Source organism: Acomys russatus, chromosome 10 (assembly GCF_903995435.1).
Source record: "Acomys russatus chromosome 10, mAcoRus1.1, whole genome shotgun sequence".
Lineage (NCBI taxonomy): Eukaryota > Metazoa > Chordata > Mammalia > Rodentia > Muridae > Acomys > Acomys russatus.
In genome coordinates, this window is record NC_067146.1 from 74,317,119 (window position 1) to 74,333,150 (window position 16,032).

At 44.6% G+C, this 16,032-nt stretch overlaps 3 non-coding genes across 3 annotated transcripts; 1 reads left to right on the plus strand and 2 right to left on the minus strand.

The window, feature by feature from the left end:
* Nucleotides 1–4,476: 4,476 nt before the first annotated feature.
* Nucleotides 4,477–4,548, minus strand: Trnac-gca (transfer RNA cysteine (anticodon GCA)). The gene has a single exon. It is a non-coding gene; the product is annotated as a tRNA-Cys (tRNA).
* Nucleotides 4,549–7,510: 2,962 nt separating this feature from the next.
* Trnac-gca (transfer RNA cysteine (anticodon GCA)) lies at nucleotides 7,511–7,582 on the minus strand. The gene has a single exon. It is a non-coding gene; the product is annotated as a tRNA-Cys (tRNA).
* A 4,756-nt stretch (nucleotides 7,583–12,338) lies between these two features.
* Nucleotides 12,339–12,410, plus strand: Trnac-gca (transfer RNA cysteine (anticodon GCA)). The gene has a single exon. It is a non-coding gene; the product is annotated as a tRNA-Cys (tRNA).
* Nucleotides 12,411–16,032: the final 3,622 nt, after the last annotated feature.

The following is a 16,032-nucleotide window of genomic DNA, read 5'->3' on the forward strand; positions in this document are numbered from 1 at the left end:
CAGGTCCTCCATCTTCTGGGCAGAAGTGGGAGTCTGGACCAATGCCCAACCAAGGCAAGCATAGCTGGGACTGGAAAGCCAGGAGTGGCTCTCCATTGCATGCCCTGCTGTCCCCGTCCACAAGAGGGCAGGGTGGGTGGGTGGGTGTGACTCCAGGAACAGACTGGAAATTTCCAATCCTACAGAGGAAAGGAAACTTTTTTAAAAATAGTAGACAAAAAGGACAAATAGCTAACAACAAAGTACACATGGTGCCACCTAGTGGCAGAATCCAGAGAAACCGGCAAAAATTTAAATAAGTCAGCCAGAACAAATACCGCCCAGCTCCTCTTGGGGAGAGGCAACAAAACAGAAGCACCAGCAACAAAATCAACAAATTAAATAAAAATCGCCCCAGGGCCAAACTTGCCCATCACACATTCACTCACTTCTATGGCTGGCTGGCCATTCATTCAAGCAACATCGAAACCGTCTCTCTCATGAGAGGTGGAACCTAGCTGCTGAGTCCTAGTTTAGCATGGGAGGACTGGGGAAGATTTTCCTGTTGGAATTTTTATCTCCAAGCAGAAGCAGAAAAATTTCCAGACCATAAGAGGGCCCCCTGAATGAAGGTAATCTCAATTTTTCCATAATCTCAAGGGAGATCTCTTGGTCTTATCCAGAAGAAGATATCTCCCTAGAAAAAGGGCCTATTCCTCATAGTTAGAGAGCTTCCTCTGGGGCATGTCTGTTTTCATTAGAAGACTCCCCACTGGGCTTATCCTCTTCAACCGGAACCAGAAGTGAGCTCGGTATACAGACTGACCTCCGAGGAGTGAGGAGCATCAGAAGGACTGTTTTGGTGTCAGGAACACAACAGTCACTCCAGACCCTCCAAACTCAGTGAAAGGAGCAGAGCCCTGGAACCTCGCCCCTGCAACCTGTCCCTCCCAGGAGGGGCCACGCGGGAGGCAGAATGCCACTGTGCATGGCAAAACCTCACTGGGCCCTCCAGATGAAAAGATCCATGTAAGATAGTCACAACCGTGCTGATTAAACCAAAGTTTCTCGGTGCCCAAGACGAGCGCTACACTGTTTTGTAAAGACAATCCCACAATGACATCAGTGAAGTGGAGTTGCATTGGTGAAGGACTTGGGGCAGACTAGTAACATTCTACTTTCTTTGTAAAGTTTAGCAGCATTTTCCATAATCCATTTGGAACAAGGTCATGGACAGTCCCAAAAGTACTCCCAAGGTGAATGTAGCTGCTGGGGAGTGAAAGGCTAAAAAGAAACCAGACAGACACAAAATAAAATTAGGAGATGATGGCACCCCCATAGTCACTTAAAGCCAAGTGGAGATGCCCAGGTGAAGGTAGAGGCTAAAGGAATGTTGCACAACAAGACGTTCACTGGGGAGGCACAACACACACACCTACCCACCACAGATATGGAGTCAATGGCAGATCAAAGCATGGATATCACCAAAGTTCAATTTGTGAACCAATGAATTTACTTGAGCTAACCTACAGCAATGTGGGTGAGAAGTTACGTAGAGGGGAAATGACTCAAAGATGCCTGCATCACCAAAGCACATCCCAGACAGACCCGTTCCTCTGCTTTAGCTTCTCCTTATCTCCTGTGGGCAGCTCTCTCACTGTACAGACGCTCTTTACATGCTGGTCCAAGTCGCTGAGATCTGCCAAACCCTTTCCTACCGATCTTGCCTCACCAAAGGGCTGAGCTAAAGCTCCACACCAGGCTTAAGGCCCCTGCTAGATTACTCTTCTATCTGATCCAGTGAACTGTGGTTCAAACACAGCCTGCCTTAATCTTAGCTCTCTCAACGATGCCTTTCCCCTGCTATGGCCCTTCATTCAGCGATAACCAAGTGTCCCTAAAGGCTTTGATAAGCCAATCCACCAGGAACTGATTTCCCTCATACTGTCTCAGCACTATTTTGAGTTATTACTAATAGGTTTCTCCACCTACACGATAAGCCAATTCAAGCCAAATCAAGAGTATAAAGGCAGGTTTATTGCCAGGCAGCTCTCTGGAGAGTTCACTCATCTCATGGGTAGAGGTCAATGGAGTCACAGGCCTGGATTTTATAGGTTCTTTGGTGCAGGGGTGATGATATGTAAGCTAGCATCTGAGAGTGTGCCTGTTCATATAAAGGGGAGGGGAGGGAAACGCTGGGACCCTGGGTATACACTCATGGCTGGGTTGCTGGAAAAGTGGAGACGAGAGAGATGACATGTTAGCCTGGAGTTTTCTCCATGCAGTTGGGGCTGGGGGAAGAAGAGCAAAAGGGGCTTCGTAGCTTGTGCAGGGGAGGAGCAGGGTGGAATGTTTCAATGTTGGAGGAAAATTGCTACATAAGGGAAGTCCTGATACAAATATGAGGGTCACAAACCGATCCCATCCACAGGACAAAATGAGGTCACTGAGGAGGCATGAGCAGAAATGAGGAACATCATCAGGACTAACTCCTAGGCCCTTAGATATTCACAAGATGAGCTGTTGAGAAGTTACAAGCAAAAGAGACAGGAAAAAATGGCCAGTGAAATAGAAAACTGTAGGCATAAGGTTTATTGTGTAGTTTAAATGCTGATTTCTGTCTACTGTTGTGTAAACCTGCTCCCCAATTGCTCCCTTGTATGCCAATAAAGCATCTTACAGCCAGTTGCTGAGCAGGGGAGAGAATAAGGCTGGACTTCCTGCCAGTCAGGGGAGGAGGAGTTAGAGGAAGTAGGGGATTCAGCCATGGGTAGAGGCCCAAGGAAAGCTCAGGAGGAAGGAGCTGGAGCCAAGGAAAACTACAAAGTACAAGCATCACTGGGATGTTTGCCGGGAGTGAGACACAACAGCATAGAGGGTTGAGAACAGACTTCAACTGCTCAAGATTGTGTTGTAAAGCTAATTTTTAAAAAACAAATATAAAAGTGTCTCAATTGTTTGTTTGATGGCTGTGTTAAGAAATAAGCTAAGAGGAAAAAAAAAACACTGTTTTATAAAAATAACATCAACAGAAAACAATGAGAAAAAGAATGAGAGCCCCAAGTCAACGAAGGCAGGACTGCTGGGAGCTGACTCAAATGCTAAGAAAAGGCTTCAAGAGATGATAAAGGGTGAGAGAGATGATGGGCAGTGGATGGTGCTCTCCTGAGAAGCCTTCCATGCTCCTGACAGGTGGGTCCTGCCATGTGCTTGTGAGACCAATGTACTTCACCTCATCACACATACTGGGCCATAATTAGTGCAAATTTGAGTCTATTGTCCCTGTCTTATAAGTTGAGTAGAAACTGTAGGGTCACATCCCTGTGTGAAGATGACAGAAAGGTTGTTGGTGCTTCATTGGGATCTTGGAGAAGGTGGAGAGATGGATCAAGCTCATAGGATGAGCTCATAGGAATTCTCCTTTTAGACTTGAGAAGAGACTGGACAGACAGCAACATAGGATGCTGAAGAGCTCCCATCAGATGACCTCAGTCTTCCCAGCAAAGGAGATACCCAATGGGTGAAATGTTTCCACAGAACTAGCAGAAGCTGAAGCACAGGCTAGGGGGAACCAGAAATGAGGAGCACCTCATCTGGGGGCTTGGGAGGGGCTTCCTGAGAGATAAAAGATAAGGGTGGCCCAAAGCTGCTTCAGCTCCAAGCCTCCTTTAAGCTTAGTTTCCTGGAGTGAGTAAGCCACCTGGTCACAGCTGTAGATGACAATCCACGGCACAGCATGGGTGACTGTGACCTGGATGGACCTCAGAGAGCCACACACAGCTGGGGTGTGATTAGAATACAGTGCACAGGTGAGCACAAGTCAGTTTATAATGGAGCATCATCCAGGACAAGGGACATTGAGGCTAACTGGAGTTTTATTTGGTTCTTCTTAGACCAGAAAGATATGTAGGCTTAGATTTTTTTCAGAACCTACTTTATTTAGGGCTGTTAAACACTTCTACCTCCCTTCTAACCCACCAACCAGAGGTAGGGGAGAAGGAAGGTTAATAGGAAAAGGAGATTGTGGACAAGTTTAGGTGTAGTTTCTTGGGCCAATACCACTCTGCATTGTCAGGATACCAAAAGTCCAGTTCAATAGCAAACGCCAAACAGCAACATAAATCAGTAGTGGCTGCACAGTCCAGGAGAAACAGCAAGACTCCATTGAATTGGCATGAGTTGGTGGAAGTGGCCAGAATCCGCTGAAAAACCACAAGAAGTTCTCTGACATGTTTCTCTCTATGAAGTGAAGACCCGCAAAGACCAGTGAAGCATTGTAGGGCATAGCAAGGCAAAAGCATCATCTCACTGTCCGTGTTCTATTTATATTCTTTCTAAACATCCGGCACCCTCTAACATGACTATTTTCAGCAAAACATCACATGCCCTCTCACAAGACAGCTTCCAGAAAAATATCACATGACACAACTGAGTTTTTAAAGAAACCAGAAATTTCAAATATATTTTCCTGTCTGTCATCTAAAAGAAATCCTAGGAAGGGGGCACCCGGATTTGAACCAGGGACCTCTTGATCTGCAGCCAAATGCTCTACCCCTGAGCTATACCCCCACCTGTTTATTAACCTCTTACAGGCACTCAGAACCTGCATGGCCACGCCCTGGTTGTTAACTTCTGGCATGTGACTTGCCAGTGCTGTGCCATCATCTGCTTCCTCCTGTGAGGCACAGCCATAAGCTGCCTCTGCACATCTCACTGCCATGTCCTCATGAATGACTAGCATTCTCCTGCCCTAGATCCTAGCTGAGGAAGGGGCATTAAATTCAGGAGTCTTCATATAGTGCTGTCTCAGCCTACTTCAACCCAACTAAAGGGGCCATATGAGAATACACTGGCTGCTTAGCTGACCTTTGGGACTGAATGGAAGGCAGGAGTGGAAGGAAGAGAAGGTTCTCTGTCCACTGAGAACTCCTTGGTGAGACTCTCTAGGAGGGACAAATAAAACATTCTTGCTTAATAACAAAGTCAATACATAGTCTAAATATATGGTGAACATCGAGAGACCATAATTACTGAAGCATAACACAGGACAGTGGTCGATAACATGTGATCATCAGGTGACAGACTTGATTGACATAAAGTTCCTGAGCCTTGTCCTTCTACCTGTGTAGATCCCTCACTAGCGCAGGTCACACAGGGATATCGTATACATGGTGACATCTCATCTCCAGTGTGCTAGGGGACCTGACCCACATCCTTCAGACTGGACTCTATCAGGATTGGATTCACCATGTCCTTCCCCACAGACCCACCACAGGACACCCAGAATCCGTCCATTACCGCTCACTGCAGCCTTTGCCACCTAGCATCTGTGGGCCTCAGTTAGAGTCAGTGTGCAGGGCTGGAGTCCTGCTCTGCTTTTCTCCTGTGGTTTCACCTCCAATTTCCCACCTTCCTTGTCCCTCCCTACCCTTCTCCCAGCCCTCAGCACATTCTTGATTGGGAGTCTTTTCTGTGATTTTTTCACCCTCTGCTCTCCTGCCTTATGATTTTCTAGTCCTAAATTTAAAAGAAAATCTCCAAATCTGACAGTTTTTAACCATCAGCTCAGCATCACCAGGGACCAGGTACAAAGACTGGCCATTGGAACAGTCAGAGCTCAGCCTTCAGAATGTGTCAGAGTGGGACTGGGAATGTCTGCCATGTGGACCTTCCACAGCACAGTGAAGCTAAAAGACCACACAGATGCCAAGGATGCAAGAGAGGACCATAGCCAAAGGATGGAGTCTGCTGAGATGGAGAGCAAGGGAGGATCTCAGGAAGCATATAGTCCAATTTTGTGGTCTGCTTAAAATTATTAAAGCAATCACAGAACGCTTCTTTATGTGAAAATATTGATTCAAATTTTATCTAGTAATATGCTTCTGCTGTATTTTTTTACTCATAGAAAGGATTTTTGCTAAGTAGTAAAACAATTACACCCAACTAGGGTTAGAAGCCTCATTGGTGAATTCTTACAAATGCTTACGTAATTACCATGAGGTTCACACAAGCCTTGCAGTGGCCAGAAAAGAAAGTTACACTGATCTATTCACCATGGAGTCAGCACAACTTTAATATCCAGTTTGGAAAAGTGTGTGTATGTGTCTCTGTGTGTCTCTGTGTGTCTGTGTGTCTGCGTTCACATGACCTGTTTTTTGGAAAGCATGGTTGTGTTAGAAACAAAGTGTGCAGTTGGCATTTGGTGACTGCTAACCATCAACCCACCTCAGTGTTTGCCATGAATGTTACAGAAGATCCCTGGATTCGGTGATGGACGTTTGTAGCCGTTGTCACTTGTTAAGGAAAAATATCCCAATAAAGGCTCATGTGAAACATTGAATTCTTCAAGTTTAGGGAGCTGCCAACATCCTCCAAAACTCCACTGAGGTTTGTCACTGACCTAGCAAGACACACGAGAGACAAGGACACTGTGACCACAGAACTGTGCTGATTTGATTCTGTGTTTGGTTTTATGGAATCTCTGTCACTCTGTAGAAAGAGCTGAGGCCATCAACACAGTGGACAAGGGGTCTACATGTTCCCTGTGTCTTCAGTAGAAACACCAGGCAGAGGCGCTGTCCATGGTACCAAGCTGACAGCCAGCACGGTCATGGTGGCACAGGATTTTTTTTTTAATTTTTTATTATTAATTTATTCTTGTTACATCTCAATGGTTATCCCATCCCTTGTGTCCTCCCATTCTTCCCTCCCTCCCCTTTTCCCCTTATTCCCCCCCTATGACTGTTCCTGAGGGGGATTACCTCCCCCTGTATATGCTCATAGGGTATCAAGTCTTTTCTCCGTAACCTGCTGTCCTTCCTCTGAGTGGGTGGCACAGGACTTTAATCCCAGCACTATGGAGGCAGAGGCAGGCAGATTGCTGTGGGTTTGAGGCTGGCCTGGTCTACAAAGCGAGTCCTGAACAACCAAGGCTAACACAGAGAGACCCTGTCTCGAAAAACCAAAAAAGAAAAAAAAAAAAAAGAAAGTCAGGATGTAAAATATGGATACAAGGCTGCTACAGCACAGATACTGAGCATGTAGAACAGATGCCAGGCATGAGCCACGGCTGCATGCAAACCAGGCACTTGAGCAGATTGGGATCACTTGATCTATAGAATCTATATGATCTATGGCTCTCATGCTCTCCCACCTGAGAGGCTGGACTCTTACATTTCCATCTATGATGCACCTATTGGATGTCTCCAACTACAGTAGAATACTAGCCCAGTATCTTCCACTACGTTTTTAGGGTCCTTTGATGCTTCCCAATTCATTTGGTGTACTGATTCCTCACTCTGAGAACCACTGATGATTCTTTCTAATACAGCCCTGCTTTTCTAGGTTTAGGGAACTCACTCTACACTCTGAAAATGCTGACAATTTGATCATCTGAAAGGCCTGAGATACAGTGACCACACACAACCAGCTGTCACACGAGGGAGCTAATGGATCTCAAGTCATTGGAGACAAGAGGAAAAGTAGGTCTATACCAGGAATATGCTCAGTAAATCTTCAAAATCATATGAAAAGGGGGCACCTGGATTTGAACCAGGGACCTCTTGATCTGCAGTCAAATGCTCTACCCCTGAGCTATACCCCCACTGGTAACACAGGGTACATAGTTAGTAATTTTCAATTGAGTGGTGATGTATTATAACCGACTATAAAGCTAAATTACAGATCACACAGACCCTCCTTCCAGAAGCTGCCAGACCTGACTGGTGAGATGCCATCCTCAGCTCAGTAGCTTCCCAGGCCCATCCTTGAATAGCATCGTCAGCCAAGGAGAAGGAGAGGAGCAGCCTGCAGAACTTGAGCCCATCCACACTGCTGTCCTGGGTTAGCTTCTGTGGTGCCCAATGCCTTCCACCTGGGCCCCCAGACACCCCTCTCTTCCTTCCCTGAAGACAGAATGGGCATCACCCTGAGGTTCCACAGTGCCCTAGCTGACACTGTCAGCAGCAACACTGCAGGATCCTTCCCTGCCTGGTACAGCAGCTGAGCCAGTCGTTAGCCTTTGAGGATGAAGCAAGTGAGCAGAGGGCTCTGGAAGGGGAAGAGAAGGTCATGGGGGAAACATGGACCCAACACAGAGAGCCGTGTTCTCTGAGTTGTCCCCTTAGCTCTGACCACAAGCTCAGCAGACAGCCATGGATGGAGAGACTTTCATACTCAGATTTTCCTTCCTCGTCCCTGGACTCTGGCTATCTCTGTAACTGTTGTGCACAGAAATTACCAGAATCCTCCATCATGGTCCTTGCCCTCTCTTTAGAAAACAAACTTGGCTCATGCTGGTTCCCCGCTAGGCCACAGTGTCTCCAACTCTGTTCCCTGTTGTCATGTCAGCATTTCCCCACATCTCAGCCTGTGGAAACAGCACAGCTGGAGACAGGGATATAAGCTAATACAAGCGTCTTTGGGCTTACATGTAGGACTTTTTCAGTAATACCACATGCCCTGTATGTGAGACACCCTACCTAACTTCTTTAGGGACACAGGTAGTAAATGCATGTGAAAACATATCTCCTGCCCATGGATGATCTGTGTGTTATCCCCTGAGGTTGGCTGCTGGGTAGATACAGGAGGTATGTCTTCAGGCCTCAGTGGGTCATGGAGGAGCTCTGACAGCAGAGCAGGAGATCACAGAGGGCCAGGGAATGCTGATGCTATGGCCTACACCTGGGCTTTCAAATTTGTCACCAATACACAAACCCATTGTCATATATTTTAAGTCAAAATATATTATATTATTCAATTATTTTGAAAACTCAACATTATTTTTTTTAAAGATTATTAAGAAAAAAACCCACACATACTCGTGAATTCTTTGTTCATTGTTCCTGTCACCCAAAGGGAGCCATGTTACAGAGGCTTGGCTGTCTCTTCTAGTCAGTCCTGTGGAGTTATATAAATCACATGCAGCCTGGTATGCCTTACTTTAATATGTCTAGACATCAGTATGTACTGACCTGTAGATAAGGATCATACTTTCATGCCTTCTTCCATTCTCACTTTCCCATGACAGCCCTGTCCCCGCATTATGTTGAATGACATTCTGTGTTTATATCAGGAAGATTTATTAACACTGTGTATAATTGATGTGCACCATTATAAACAGGGTGCAGACATTGGTAGAACTTTTGTTTTTCCTGAAATTAATGTGTAACCTGTTTCATTAAATCTAAGTATCTACATCTTCTATAAACATCGAGTTATCTATGCAGTATCTTTCAGAACAGTCTTCATGCGTGGATCACAGGTAATGAACATTTCTACTTTCTGTTTTCTAGTAGTGACCCAGGCTCCTGCTCATTTTCTTCCTGTTGCCCCCAAAGCACACTGCACAGTCAAGACCTGTGACTAACTTCACCTTCACCAGAGCATTCTTCCTTTCCATCATCTCTTCTGTGTGGAAATGTCTCTTTTCCAGATCCCAAGTTCTTGAAAGTTTCTAATCAAAATAACATTGTTTCTTTTGGGACATGAACCCTTCCTGTTACAGGTGAATGGAAGTAAAATGTCTAGTTTCGTATGCCTGATAAGGCCTATGCTTCTATTCATATGATATACTGAAAGTCCATACATATTTAATTTTATACAATAATGTGATAGATAATAACAATGGTCTCCATAGGTTTATATGTTGGAGTGTGTGGTCCCCAGCTGGAGGACCTGTGTAGGGAGGCTTAGGAGGTATGGCCATGTTGGAGGAGATCTGTCACTGGGATTGGGCTTTGAGATTTCAAAATCCCCATCAGGCCCAATCTTCCTCTCTGCTTCCTGCTTGCACATCAGATGTAAACTCTGTTACTGCTCCAGTGACATGCCTGCCTACCTGCCACCATGCTTCCCTCCATGATGCCCATGGGCTAAACTCAGAAACTGTGAGCAGTCCCCCAATTAAAGGCTTTCTATACATTGACTTCATATTGATGTGTCTTTGAGGAAATAGAATAGTATAGTAAGTATGTATGTAACACTACAGTAACATGGAATAGTAAGTAGGAGAAGTTGACATGAGGGCCTGTGTTACTGATATGGCAGGCCTGACCATGCTGCTTATTGGAGGAATATGGAGGAGGCTGGGACTTAGGATTAGGAAAGCAGGTGAATGCTGTCATTGGGACTTAATGATCACTTGAAAAGGAGCTTGGAAGAGAGTAGTGCTCAGAGCAGTTAGGATGTGGAGGTCCAGCCCAAAATGCTTCAGAGGGAAGGAATAATAACATTCTTAAGATATTTTGGCAAATCATTTGTCTGATTTTTGTTGTTGTTTTAAAAATCTGCCAGTGGCTAAATTGAAGAGTTTGGAATAATATTGTTGGCAGAGGAGATTCTAAGACAACCTCATGTTAATAGTGTTATAGGTTATTACAGATCATTCCTTTGCAGATCTGTAATGAAAAGAATCAAGAGAGGCCAAATGAACTACAAATAACACTGCTTCCTTGCAGTCATCCACCACCTTTGGCTCTTTCAACCTTTCTGCCTCATCAGACCCTGACTTGAGTGTAGAAGTTTGATAAAGGCATCCCATTTAGGTCTGAGTGCTCCAAAGTCTTTCACTCTCCATCCACTGTCCAGTTGTGGGTCTGTGTTAATGTCCATCTCAGACAATGAAAAGTTCCCGTGATGTGGGTTGATCAAAGCCCTGGCCTGTGGGTGTAGCAGTAGTCATTATGAGTCATTTCACTGAGAATTTCTTTAGAATAATAGTAGGAGGATTTTTCTTTAGGGCATATGATATACTAGTCTCAGGCTCATGGCCACTCTCACACTATCAAGTATGTGTTCCATCTAATGGAGGAGGCCCTAAATGCAATTTTTAAAAAGTTGTGGTTACTCCCATAGCATATGTGTCAGTACTGAGCCAGTATGTCCTATAGACAGGTGATGGTGGTTGCTAACAAGGTTTGTATCCAGGGTGAAACTTATGATGACTTTTCTCCTGTGGTTGTGTGCAGAGTAACTTCCAGCCCCATGAGCACTTGATAGTATGGGTAAAGGAATTGAGCCCAACTTCTGTGTATTTTATGACATAAGTAAGATTTGACTTCACAGAATTAATCCACCTCAAGATCAAGGCACACCACTCTTTGGTATATACTCTAGGACCCTCCAACATTCTAGAGAGATATCTGTTCATCCATTTTCATTGCTGCTATACTCATAATAGCTAAATTTGGAAATGGCCTAGACATCCATCAACGAATCGACAATAGAAATACGGCAATTCACACAATGTAATATTATTTGTCCATTAAGAAAAATGTAGTTTCAAAAATTTCAGGGAAATGCAAGGAGCTAGAAACAGTCGTCCTGAGTGAGGTAACACAGAAGCAAAGGGCAAGTATTTTATGTCTTTTCTTATATGTGGATGTGAGCTTTTAAGGATACAATCTATGGATTAAATCGAAATATCCAAAGAGGCAAGGTCCTTATTAATGGACCAGTGGGGAGGAAGGGATCTTCTGAAGAAGGTGAAGTAGATTGTAATTCTATAGAGAGATGTAGAGGAGTTGGAATAGCAAGATTTAAATAGCAAGGAGGATGGGAGAGAAGGATAAGGGAAGGACTGTGGGGAGGGACAACTAGCATTGCTCTTTTAAAACTATACAGAAACCAACTACTGTAGAAACATCACAAAATATATAGTTATAGGAAAGGAACTTAAGTGCCAGTAAATAAGACCTCCAGTGCAAGTAAAAGGGTTATATCTTGTTGAATTAGTGCCCAAAGGGGTCTCATGAATCCCACCCCCTCATCATCAGCTATACCCAAGGCTATTGGTTGTTCTCCACAACATAATGGTAAGGCCCTATTGCTGAGGACAAAATATGTTCCTTTTAAAATATTTCCATTAATTTTTTGAGAAGTTCGTACAATGTTTTTAAACCATATTCACCTTCAACTTCTTCTCTTAACTCTTTCCACACAGAGCCTTTACACCCCAGCCTTTCTGTCCTCTAATTCATGTTGTCCATATGCATCTGGGTGTGGAGCCAACCGTTGCAGTATGGCTGATTTACCATGAGCCACATCCTTAAAGAAAACACTTTTCTCTCCCTGGTAATCCATCAGTTCCTCAACACCAGCCCTTTGAGTTTGGCTTTTATGAGTGAGTCTGTAGAATGAACTAAATGCAGACTTCCAGGTATTAGTGTTCTGTCTCAGCTGTGAACTAGGATAGGAGGGAGCTGGTCATAGGAGGTGATAGACAGGTGTACAGACTTGGCTCAAGCCCGAGCTTCACAGGAGAAATCACATTGTATTAGAGTACCAGCAAGTATGTATAAGGGAGTGTCAATTCTGGTTTAGAGATGGTTAGATATTCATAACATATATATGAAGCAGCTGGGGGTATAGCTCAGGGGTAGAGCATTTGACTGCAGATCAAGAGGTCCCTGGTTCAAATCCAGGTGCCCCCTTCTTGTTGACTTTTTTAGATACAAAAGACCAAATTGAAGCATTGGGTAACATAGAGACATATAATATATTGTGTTGTCTTATGCAGCGTATTATGCTCAAACCTGTTCTTTGTTTTCTTCTCTGAGAGGAGCTAGTATAGGACTCACTGTGAGACACAACTGGGTCACATGTGACACAGGCTGCGCTCCATATCTCTGTTAAGCTCACTCAGTGCAGGAGGGCAGCATAGAGGAGTCCTGTGAAGTTGAATGGACTTCTTCTGTCAACTTTTCCTAGCCATCCCCTCAGGAAGTCTTTCCTGAGCCCAAATACAGCCTGCTCCTCACTTCCAGTTCCCCTAGCCTGTGCTTTAGCTCCTTCTACCTCTCAGGAAAGACTATGACCCACGAATTTGACTTATATTTTTACTATAAATCTGAAGACAAAGGAAAAGGACTGATCTTTGTTTGAATCCTCAACATGGTTGATAGTGATCAGAAGCTAATAAGCTCCATGGCTGTTATTGAATAAAACAATGGGGTGAAGTAATGCGCACCCTCCTGATGTTTTGGAGGCCAGATAACGTTTTCTCTAGGGTGCAGGTTTGGGATATTGAAGACCCAGACAGAACCTGTAGTTCTTGTGTTGGCCACTTTTGTGAACTTAAGGAAAACACCACGGATAAGTATGCCTTTTAGGACAAAACTGATAATTTTTTTTACCATATCTTTGGGAATGGGCATTGAGCTGGACTAACTAAGCTTTGAGAGAAGAGTGGAGGGCAGACTTAAAAAAATCTTGCCAGGTTCAAGATCATTAGAGGAAGCAATAGCTCATGAACACATATAAAGCCAGGGGGTGGTACTAATGTTGAAGAGGTGCTAATGAGCGCTTACCTTGCCTATAAGCGGTGGTATAGCTCAGGTTCAGAGCAATTGACTGTAAATTAAGAGGTCCCTGGTTCAAATCCAGGCGCCTCCTTGCTTCAATATGATTTTGGTGTTTAACTTACCACATTCACCTAACGTGGGACCTCAATGAAGCTCTGGAGTCTCCATTGGTTGAGGTTTCTTGAATACACTGCATAGCCTTCCTGTCTGGGATGCATAGTACATGGTATTTGGTGACTTCTGTGAGTATGAACACCCTTAAGAGAACTTAACAGAACTCCCACACAAGGATGCAGTCCCTCAAGACTTGATCTACACACTTCCCCCATTAGCACATTGATCAGAAACAAGAAAGCATGGAAGGACAAAATTCAAGAAAATTTCCCATGAAGGATGACTGGGCTTCCATACTAAGTGTCTGCAAGTACTCAGCACACTGCATGAAAAGTAAACTCAGTAGTAAGTAATGCTGAGACCAAAGGGAAGATCTTAAGACCCTAGGCTTAAGGAGCAGGTAATACACACAAAGAAATGATCATGGTAGTTAACATTACAGCAACAGGACATGACACTAGAAGTCAATGTGTAACATGTTTGAAGCTCCAGAACACCCGGACCAACAACTCAAAGGGAAGTATGCCATCCCTGGAAGTGGGATGTGTTGTCTGGCAATCTATGATTTGGATGAACATAAACCCCTGTGTGGGGTAATTCTGATTAAATTCTAGTGTCTCGGAGACCCACGGAACAAGAGAGACTTTTGACATTGCTTTCTGTTGGCCACCAGAATGTGCTAACAAACCCTATTACTGAAGACACCACACACATTAGCCACAGGACATGACCAACCAAGTCGGTACTGACAGTACTGACCCGGAAGCTTCCTCCTGGTTGGCTAGCGTTGGTCGCACTGGAAGCTGCTTTATAAAGCCATCAACAGTCCTACCCAGCTGTGGACTCCATGAACTGCAATAATATATTGAATATGAGGGTTATGAGGGTAAGCGCCCCCCCCCCTTTTTTTTTTTTTTTTTTTTTTTTTTTTTTTTTTTTTTTGTTGTTGTTGTTGTTGAACTCAAGGCCGGCCCCACAGGAGGAAATAGGTGTTTGATGTTGCAAATCTAAGGACATTTGGGATAAGATAGGCCAGAAGCAAATGTCCTTGGTTCCCACTTGAGAAAACCTAAACTACATTCTCTGGGAACAGGACCTCAGGATGACCTGTGTCTATAAGAAGCTCTGGGGTTGTGTCAGTTGTACAGGTTTTTTGTTTGTTTGTTTGTTTTTGAGACAAGGTTTCTCTGTGTAGCCTTTGTTTTCCTGGACTCATTTTGTGAACCAGGCTGGCCTCAAACTCACAGCAATCCACCTGCCTCTGCCTCCATGAGAGCTCAGATTATAAGTATGCACCACTACAACTGGCTTCATGGGTCGTTTGTACCTATTAATTTTATATAAGCATTCGTTACTACAGATGTAAAAACATTGGTTAACTCAGGCCTAAGCAAGACACACCTCATAATGACCAAGCCATAGCCATAGGGTCACATTCATGGTGCAGGGATGGAGCAGCCTCCACTGTCTCCATCTTCCTTGGTCTCAGTCTCCATTTACAGAATCCCTCACTGTAGCAGAAGAGGAAGTAACCCGAAACACACACTCACTCCTCAGAGTGTGAAGAAGAGAGAGTCAGAGTCTGTGGTCTCAGGAACATGACAAGGACAGTGGTGTGTCCGGCAGGATACAGGCTTGAATCAGGAACTGTCTGACCTGTAAGCAATTGCTCAGCCAGAGACTTGTGCCCTGTACCTGTGCAGGCTCTCCTCATTAGCACCACATCCCCATACGGCATCACCCGGGGACGCTCCGTGACTTCTCATCTCCAGTGTCCTGGGGAACCTGACTTACCACTAGTGAAAATAAGTGTGTAAGACAGATGCGGATACTAGTGAGTGGGTGTGCACATATGATGTATTTGTATGTCAGAGCATGTATATGTCATGGAGTATGTGGGAGGTAAGAGGCCTGAGGCGTCAGACCTCACCTGCTATATTTGAAGCAGAGTCCATCATACTGGGTGAAACTGGGATGCATACCTCAGGCTAACTGGTTTCCTGTCTCCAACTCCCATCTTCCTGCAGGAGTTCTTGGATCGCATACATGTGCCTCCATGTCTGGCTTTTTCATGTGGGTTAGAAAAATATGCTTATGTGTACATATCCAAACTCACATTATCAGGCTAGTGCCACAAATGGGAATGCCTGCTGAGCCTGCACATTAGAAGACTTTGTGGTAATTTGATTATTGTTTTCAATTTTGGGTTTATGTAATCTTAGTTAGTCACCATGCAGAAACAGCTGAGACCTCCGCACAGGAGAGGGGTCTGCAGCTCCTGTGTCTGCAGCAAATCCTGAAGTCTGTGGAGCTGTCCATTGTACAGCGGCGCTACAGCACTGTCAGGCTTTGCTTGGCCCTTCAGAAGGTGTTGTACCAGATGCTGCCTGTGAACAGCTCAGATCTTTGGTGGGAATTTTGTTCTATGGATTGAATATAAAATAACAAAGCATGGCTGCCACAGCACAAATCTTGAATAGTTAGAGGAGGTGATAGACAACAGCTACCATTGGGTGCTCGCCAGGGCAAAGAGCAGCCTGGAATCCAGGTGGCTTGTGTGCTTCACCCTCACAGCCTGGGATCCCCAATCCCCAGCTCTGAAGAACCAACAGAGTTCTCTAGTAGAGGCAGAGAACAG